The sequence below is a fragment of the Notothenia coriiceps genome, unplaced genomic scaffold, assembly GCF_000735185.1.
Source record: "Notothenia coriiceps isolate Sejong01 unplaced genomic scaffold, NC01 NC01_scaffold00023098, whole genome shotgun sequence".
Classification (NCBI taxonomy): domain Eukaryota; kingdom Metazoa; phylum Chordata; class Actinopteri; order Perciformes; family Nototheniidae; genus Notothenia; species Notothenia coriiceps.
The window spans coordinates 1-8,230 of NW_011355799.1; the positions used below are offsets into that span (position 1 = coordinate 1).

Genomic DNA, 8,230 nt, shown 5'->3' on the forward strand with positions numbered 1-8,230 from the left:
TTGTCTTTCAAATTTGAAGGAGGTTGAGCAAGCATCTTGAGGAACATTCATCATTAACTCCTCCAAAAAATATAGTTTATTTAATAATAAATTATTAAATAAACTATATTTTTTGGAGGAGTTAATGATGAATGTTCCTCAAGATGCTTGCTCAACCTCCTTCAAATTTGAAAGACAANGGCTCCATTGATACTACATGAATATATGTAATATATAAATATATATATCATAATCTATATATATATATATATATATATAAGTAACGAGATGAATTTTGACCGATCCGATTGAGAGAGACCCAGTAAAAACTAAGACAACACATCGCACAATAGACAATAAGAGTCTAAAGGGAAGTTCTATTCCAGATTTATACCATAAATTTTCTTTTTTGTGCTTACAATTCCAAACCCAAGAAAAAGTGTCTTAGGTTTGGTACTCGAGATGTAGGTCTAGCAAGTGAACTAAAAGAAACAAAGTCAAACTTGACTACTACTAAAGAGTGTCAACTCTTTTTGAACCTCCTTTAACTAAACATAGGTCAATCGTGGATGATGTAGGTTTTATCTGAGGATCGTCTGTTGGACCGAACGGAAAATACACATATAAATGATAAACATGGTAGTTAATTAAATGTGCGACCTCTCCTCTCTCGAATGGACTGGACCTTTTATACGGACTGGTTCCGCTCGCGCATATACCGCATCTATCCCTACGGGACTGGAGGTTTCATGGAGTGGAGAAGACTTCGCCATAAAATCGGGATAACTTCATACTCGACAGAGCGCAATTACCTTCATTAATATTTTAGGTCAACCGGTGCCTCTAGCCGGTGTTTTTCTGGATACCCGGTTCAAGTAGTTCCCCTTTCCGCACCGTTGGCTATGGTGATTAGACGCAGTTTCTCACAACGGACCAAAGAAGGTAGCTACCCCCTATGTGAGGGTTCTTCTCTTATATATATACAGCTCCTTACTGATGTAAATACGTTATTGTTATCGCCTCTTGGTTCAGGAGGTATACCGGCCTCACTCTTAGACACACTGTTTCGTGTTACGCGCCTCTACCATGTAGGAGTAGAAACTTTGTTAAACAAAAAGACCTCAACTGTAGAAACTCGCGGAGCCAGTGGCGTCGAAGCGCCCTGTCTTCGGTTCTCTAGAGGCATGGACTCTGTCCAGACGAGACGGGAGTTCAAGTACGTAATCGTTTTGATACGTGGAAAACTATAGCGCGGTCTGTCTTGTAGTAGATGGTGGTTTCTCCTTCGGTGGTGGCGCATAATTTGTTTTCCTAAATAACTTGATATGACGACGCCTCGTGCTACACGCGACACACTCTTGACGCACGATCCACATCGCGCTCTTTTAAATTCCGTCTAGCGATCCGCTGTCGTATTTTTACCTCCGGGAACGGACGTAGGCGTGGGATGCCGCGCAATAGCATTGGAGAAACTACTGATCTGTAGACGTGATTCCTAGCTAGGCTAAAAGCCCCTGCGTCGAGACCAGGTCTGCTGGTGACTTATACAGATCTCATGACACAGTCCGCTACACTCTAGACCAGGATATGATAACCTCAGTCCACGGACCATTACAAACCACCCGGCCCGCACTTATCCTCCCGAGAGTCACTGGCTTTCTACTAGGCTCTTTGTAGGTAGGTCGACACTCATGTAGAACTATCGCTCGTAAGTCCTGTAGTCAGACCTCGATACCTGAAAACCACCTGTCTGAAGACAAGGGTTCTGTCCTTTCGAGGCCATTACGTCGGGTGCTCGAGACCTTTGGTGGTACCGAAGTTCTACTTCTAACTCTTACAAGTCGTGTTTCCAGTAGTTCCTTGTAACTTCGTTGTCTTCCATGATTAGCAGAGAACAATTCTCCGTCTATGGTAACAAGTAGTCGGGCCACACCGGATACCACCGCGTAAAGGTCTTGTCCTCTAATACGACAACCAATTTCCACTTCTAGCCTTGGCTCAATGTCCGGAGGTGCCCTGGGCAGTACGTGCCTGAGCGGAGACTCTTCCACCGTGGTATTAGTTCTAAGTGAAACATCGTAAGCATTGATGTGTTCTCGTGAGTAACAGCTACCATAGAAACCTTTGCTTCGAGGGTACGTTCGTTGTCATTACTTTATGAATGGTCGTTGCCTAATACGGTCGTAGATACACTTCCTTGAACTTCTCTCACTATTTGCCTCTACAGGTCCACGTTCCAATCCACGTCGCTTGGCTACCTCTCCCTGGTCAAGAATGGGCCCTCTGGACAAACAACTTGGGTCACTTTCCTCGTAGTCCTCTCGTAATGGTAGTCGGCTGCGAGTATTTTCTTTTGACTTCCTCTCTCCCCTGGGTCGCGATTTGAGGACGTCTCTGGTGTCTAAGTGAAATGAGAGATGTTTAGCGAGACGGGATAAGCCCCTCCTACACGCAAAAACACGTGGTACTCGCGCACGTGGGACTCAGTTCAACCGGTACCGATCTGCTCCTCGCTGCAGTTTTGTCGCTTTCTCATTGCAAGTGGGTCACTATTCCCAGCCATGGGTCGACTACATAGGTGTTACACCTACTTTCACTACTACGTCTTATGTGCAAGGTTACCGGTTGTTGTTCAAACCTCTTTACTGTGCGAACCGTCATCCGGGCAGAGGTGAACTGTTGAGTCGCTCACTTACCTCCTTTGGGTTACTCCGGTACAAGTTTTGCGGAACGACCACTTACACCTACACACCTTCCTTGTCGCCAGGCGAAACCGAATCTTCAGAGGTCCTTATGGTAGAGGATGAGACTTCACCCTTCCTGGGCCAGTTACGTTTACCTCAAACCGGTTCCAGCACAGGTTCAATCTTCCTCCCTGCAACTATGGTACAGGACGGTGTAGTCCTTTGTTGGAGACGAGCTCCTAGACGGACACATGGGTACATGACGTTTGTTGAACACCGACTAGATATTCGACGGGTCCTGTTGACTTCCACCTGGCGGAAATGAATTCTCATGTCTCGCTCCTCCTCTTTGTAGAAACTCATCAAAATATTAAAGTTAGTACGTTTAGGATTATTTACATAGAACTCAAACATATCTAATTTTAAAGAATTTTTTTTCACAAATGGAATTGATGTCCTATATTATGAGTCCCACTAGTTATTTTGATGTACCATGTGATCTGATCTCATATGAGTACGCTCTGATGCATTCTGACCACCTGGGTTTGAAACACTGGCTCGTATCACTGAATGCAATTTGCTCCAAACTTTCTCACATCAGGCCTCTAGTCCAGTTACCAACTTTGAAAGTTTTTTTTAACCATAGCACATTGCCAAAAACACACCATCTCCAGCATGAGTCAGTGTTTTCAGCGGCATACTGTGCGAGGTCTTCTCTGCAGTAGCCCCTGGAAAGCTGGGTGAAATAAATTCTGAGAAGTCCTGCAGTTGTCAGTACAAGACCTGTGACGGTTTTATTTTCCACCCAGACAATGACCTCCAACACAAAGCCAACACTACACGGGAGTCCAGACCTCAAGCCAAATCAGACTTTGTAGCAGGACTTGACAACGGCTGCGACCTGACAGCCCGAGCACTTTGTAAAGAAAAATTGGCTGTAAAAAAAAACCTTCTAAAATGTCTTCCAGCAAATGCTCACTTGAACGAGGTTGTTTTTTTATTTATACTTCGATGAGTTCGATTTTTAGCTTTAATTTGAATATTTCTTTTGATGGAGGGAGGTCAATACTTTTAAGATTTTTCATGTCTATATTTATATATGGAAGGTGGAAGAGCAAAACTGTTTTTGTTTGGTTGTTTAGAACATTTGCATATATTAGCATTCTGATTATGCAAAGGCTTGCTGTGACGCATTGGCAGGTAAAAAAAAAAAGAACACTGGAGGAGTGGATGGTTAAATATTTGACTCAACGCTTATGTTGAGTCAGCTTCAGTCCCCCGTACAGGTGCGTTGAGAGATGTGTGGTTGAAAGCACTCAAGTTGCTCCCAAACCATTTTTTTCTCATCTGCCGCAACCTCTCCTTTTGCCGGTCTGTGACAGGCTCTCCTCCATCTTGCCAAATTAACAAGGCTTTTAGGATCTCCAGAGACCCGGCACCTCGCTGATTTACCGACTGTCAGCCCTCTACAAATCACTCCATTCCTGTCAGCCCTTATAACTCCTCTCTCTGTCTGTCTCTTTTTTCTTCACCGTGTATCTTTACAGCTCACTTCCTGCCTGTTGCTTTTTTATTTGTATTATTATTATTATAATTCTATGCAACATTGTACTTTCTACATCTCTCTCCACTTTATTGCCCTTTGTCCTGTTCCTGACTTACTTTCTTCATACCTTTTCTCTCACTTTATTTCACCCTTTCTCTTCGCCTCACATTCTCACTGTCTATTCTGCTCTTGTTTTTCTTTCTTTCATTTCTTCTTGTGCCCCCTGCTTCTCTAACCCCGCCCCTTGTTCTCTCTGTGTCCCCCCCCCTCCAGTACGTCCAGAGGCGGACGCAGGAGAACACCCAGCGACAGAGCCGAGGGGAGCCCGCTCTGCCTGAGGAAGACATGAGCAAAATGTTCAAGCCTCCTCAGGCGCCACCACGCATGGACACGCTGCTCATTGCAGGTACGCACATACATCCACTCTGACACAAACACACAGCCTTCACGCACGGACTGAGCCCATTTAGGAGACCCCCCCTCTCCAAACTCCAACAGCCGCCTCTGCTCCCCTCACAGGAGCTCAGGTTCTGCTTTGCAATTATCTCCGCCATTATCTTGAAATTACATTAATTTAAAGTTTATTGACTCAATCTCCAACTCGCCCGCCCCTTTCCGTGCCGTTTCGCGCTGTTCAGCTCTCCCCCCGCCTTCTGACAACATTCTGATGCTTCCGTTTACTTTGTTCCACACTAATTTGATGTTTTCTGTTTCTCCTCCCCTCTCTCTCTCTCTGTCTCTTTGCGTGTATGTCTGTGTACAAATGTATGTATATTTATGTGGGTGTGTTTTTGTTGTGTGGGGGCGCGTGGATGCATGTGGCTACCTTCCAACAGGGCAAATTAACAACTACTGCCAGAACGTGAAGGAATTCACCTCTCAGAACCTCGGGAAGCTGTTCATGGCGGAGGCTCTCCAGGGACACAACTAGAGGAGAGAAACTGGGTGAAAGGATCTGCGATCGAGGGGAAGAGAAGGACGAGAGACGGGATAAAGAAAGGAAACGGAGAGGCGTCTAGGCACCACCTAGATGCCCATTGGAAGAACACACCATCTTTATTAGTTTTCTAAGGATTTACTCATTGTTTTTATGCCTGGTTCCATCTTGGATACAGAATGATCTTTGAAAATCACTTCATTTAAATAAAAGTATTGCATCTCTACATTTTTTTCTGACTCTATATCTTCATAGTGAATTACTATTCAGCTTTTAATTGCTGCATATTTTATTTAGTTTGTTTTCTGTTTTGCTGTACAAAAATGATATTCTTGTACACAACATTAGCATGCCTAAATGGGACTCGTGCTCATAATTATACATTGTACTCGTACATGATTTCATTGCGACATGCATTTCGACTTGCAGTTTGAACAACAGGTGGAACCAATCACTAGTGGATTTGCCGGAGCTTCGGTTTGCATAGTGGAAACAATGATATCCTTGTAAACAGAACTGCAACAGTAGTATCAGAGAGTTGAGCGTTAAATTAAACGCTGGTTACCTGCCTCAGCCCCCACTGTCGCGTTGCACTAAATAGGCTTTGTTTTTGCCTTTTTTTCCCACACAGATAGCAATTAGCACATGTTTAATTTCAGGATGTCGAAAAAGAAAAAGTCCCTATTGTGAAATTTGGTTTGAAACAAAGATTTTTATTGTTGGATTCTCAAGGCAACGTTTGAAGAATGACCTGCAGGTGTATGTCAGGCTGCACTAGGTGGCATTCTTTATTTAGTGTTGTGACTGTCGTTGCCAAGAAACAGTCAATTATTTGTTCACACCATTTTTGAGAAATTAACAACAGGGGAGCCAATTAAGCGTCTCAGAAGTTAATTCATAAAACTTCATAGTCAGAGATGGATTTTGAGGAATAAATCAAAGCTCAGTTGTTGATGATTAATAATAAATGTGAGCTGTGGTTGAAGACTTGCATCACAGAGCGCGTCGTACATGATGAGATCTGTCAGTGAATATATTATTTTGAGATGATTATCATGCAGGCCTGATTCCCTTCTTCAAAGATCTGTTTGTTAGTCATTCTCTCTTTAACAAATTGACTATTGAAAGTCCTAACTTTTTTCTTAATTGTATTTGCTGCATTATCAGAGGACAGAATTAGCCTGAGCTTTATCTTTGAATATACTACTCGATTGAAGTCAAACAGCAGGATTTGGCTTCTAATAAGGACAAATCATCATTTAGAATATTGAACCTACCTGACCAAAAGTAGGAAGCTCATTGTTATCATTAGTATGTTGCTATGCTCCTGACTAAGCTCTTAATTCTCTATCGCATCTGCTTGTAAAGTTTCAATTTTTTACACTTAATTTTAAAGAGGCCCTATTATGCCTTTTGGGATTGTTCCTTTCCTGTAGTGTGTTTATATAGAAATGTTTGCATGTAAATGGTCTGCAAAGCCTAAAATCCCAGAGCTCGCTCCCTCCAAGTCTGAAACTGGAAACACTTCATTGGACTCCTTTGTATACTTCTGTGATATAAAGTGATACAACTATTTAACACTCAATAGGCTGAAGTGGGGGACATCCATAGGGACATCTCTAAGCGGCTGACCAATCACCACAGAGCTGGCCAGCTAACCAATCAGAGCAGACTGGGCTCTGGTTTCAGACAGAGGGTGAAAAGAGGTCCTGCAGCACAGGCAGTATGAGAAAAATAAACAATGTGAAAATTAAAGCATGTGAACATGTCACAGTAGAGGCAGAAAATACAAATATGAACCTTGAATTTAGCATAATAGGGCCCCTTTTTAATGCATTCTTTCTTTCATAGCTTTTATTTATCTCAATAACTATTTTACCTGAATAATCTACTCTGTTTAAAAAATGCTTTCAAGTTGATCCAAAATTCCAATAAGATGTCAATCTAACCATGACAGTGGCGCTGTTTGAAGGTATAACAGTGCTTTCTCATGGATGCTAATGCTAGCATACAGTGAAATGCTAACATTTCGCTGGTAGATTGTCTACTGTCATCTTAGTTTAGCGTGTTAGCATGCTAACTTTGCCATCCATTTCTGGGTGCTAAAGCTAAACCGTCCTATCCTTTACTGTAGGCCTACATAGGGGAATATGAAGCTAAAATATGCAAGTAGACATTGTTATTCTTTCCACTAGCAGCCAGCCCTAAATGTGTTTTTATTAGATACATGTGTTTTATTACCAGAACTCACCTGGGAGACTGGTGCATAGAACTGCCCTTGCTAAATAAAGTTGAGATGTATTGATTTTCATTGAACAAGTCTCTGCTTCTCCTAGAAAGATACTACACCTTACCTAAAAAGTAAATCCACTGCATTCCTGTAAATCAGCAACAACTGAAGATAAATTAAAAGAAAAAAAGAAACCTTCCACTTTTTTATGAAACAATAACATTATAATAAACCCAAAGGGGAAATCCTGTTAGTCCTGTTCCCTTCAGAAATCCTGACAAAGTTGCTGACACTTAACAAAAACATAACTTGTAGCTTGACGCAGCATCGAGCGTGTCCATCAGTAACCAGTCCTGTGGAGCGTCCTTGAACAAGGTCCAGCTCACATCAGCTAAATATCTCACATGTTTCGGTGATGGTCCCCCGTCCAAGACTTTCTACACTAGTAATAAAAGAGCAGCTTATTTTGTGGAGCCTGTCACCGCTGTCCACTCCACCCAGCAACAGGAAGCTGATGTCTCCTCTCGCTCCATTTAATAAAGAAGCTGCCAGTTTGTGGTTCATTGTAGAATAATTACACCGCGGCCCTATCTTGTTGTGTGCTCCGTTGTTCTTCCTCGACCTGTGCTTAAACAGCATCATCTAATTCAGTGGATGATGTTATTTAGCTTGTCATCAGCACCGCCTGGTCGAGCAATAACTTGTAGTGCTCCTGCTTGTCATCAGCACAATGTCATTAACAATAATTACAAGTCGACCAACATGATGAACGCTTATTGGAATGGCGACACTCAAGCAGGAAATTATTTCTTCCCCAAATCACAACCTGTTTCCCTGACAAGCTGGCAGGACGG

The 8,230-nt window shown here is 42.6% G+C and overlaps 1 long non-coding RNA gene across 1 annotated transcript; it reads left to right on the forward strand.

Moving 5' to 3' along the window:
- The first annotated feature begins 4,453 nt into the window (after positions 1-4,453).
- On the forward strand, positions 4,454-5,372 carry LOC104954239 (uncharacterized). The gene is made up of 2 exons (XR_799313.1): positions 4,454-4,615; positions 5,046-5,372. It is a non-coding gene; the product is annotated as an uncharacterized lncRNA (long non-coding RNA).
- The last annotated feature ends 2,858 nt before the right edge of the window (positions 5,373-8,230 follow it).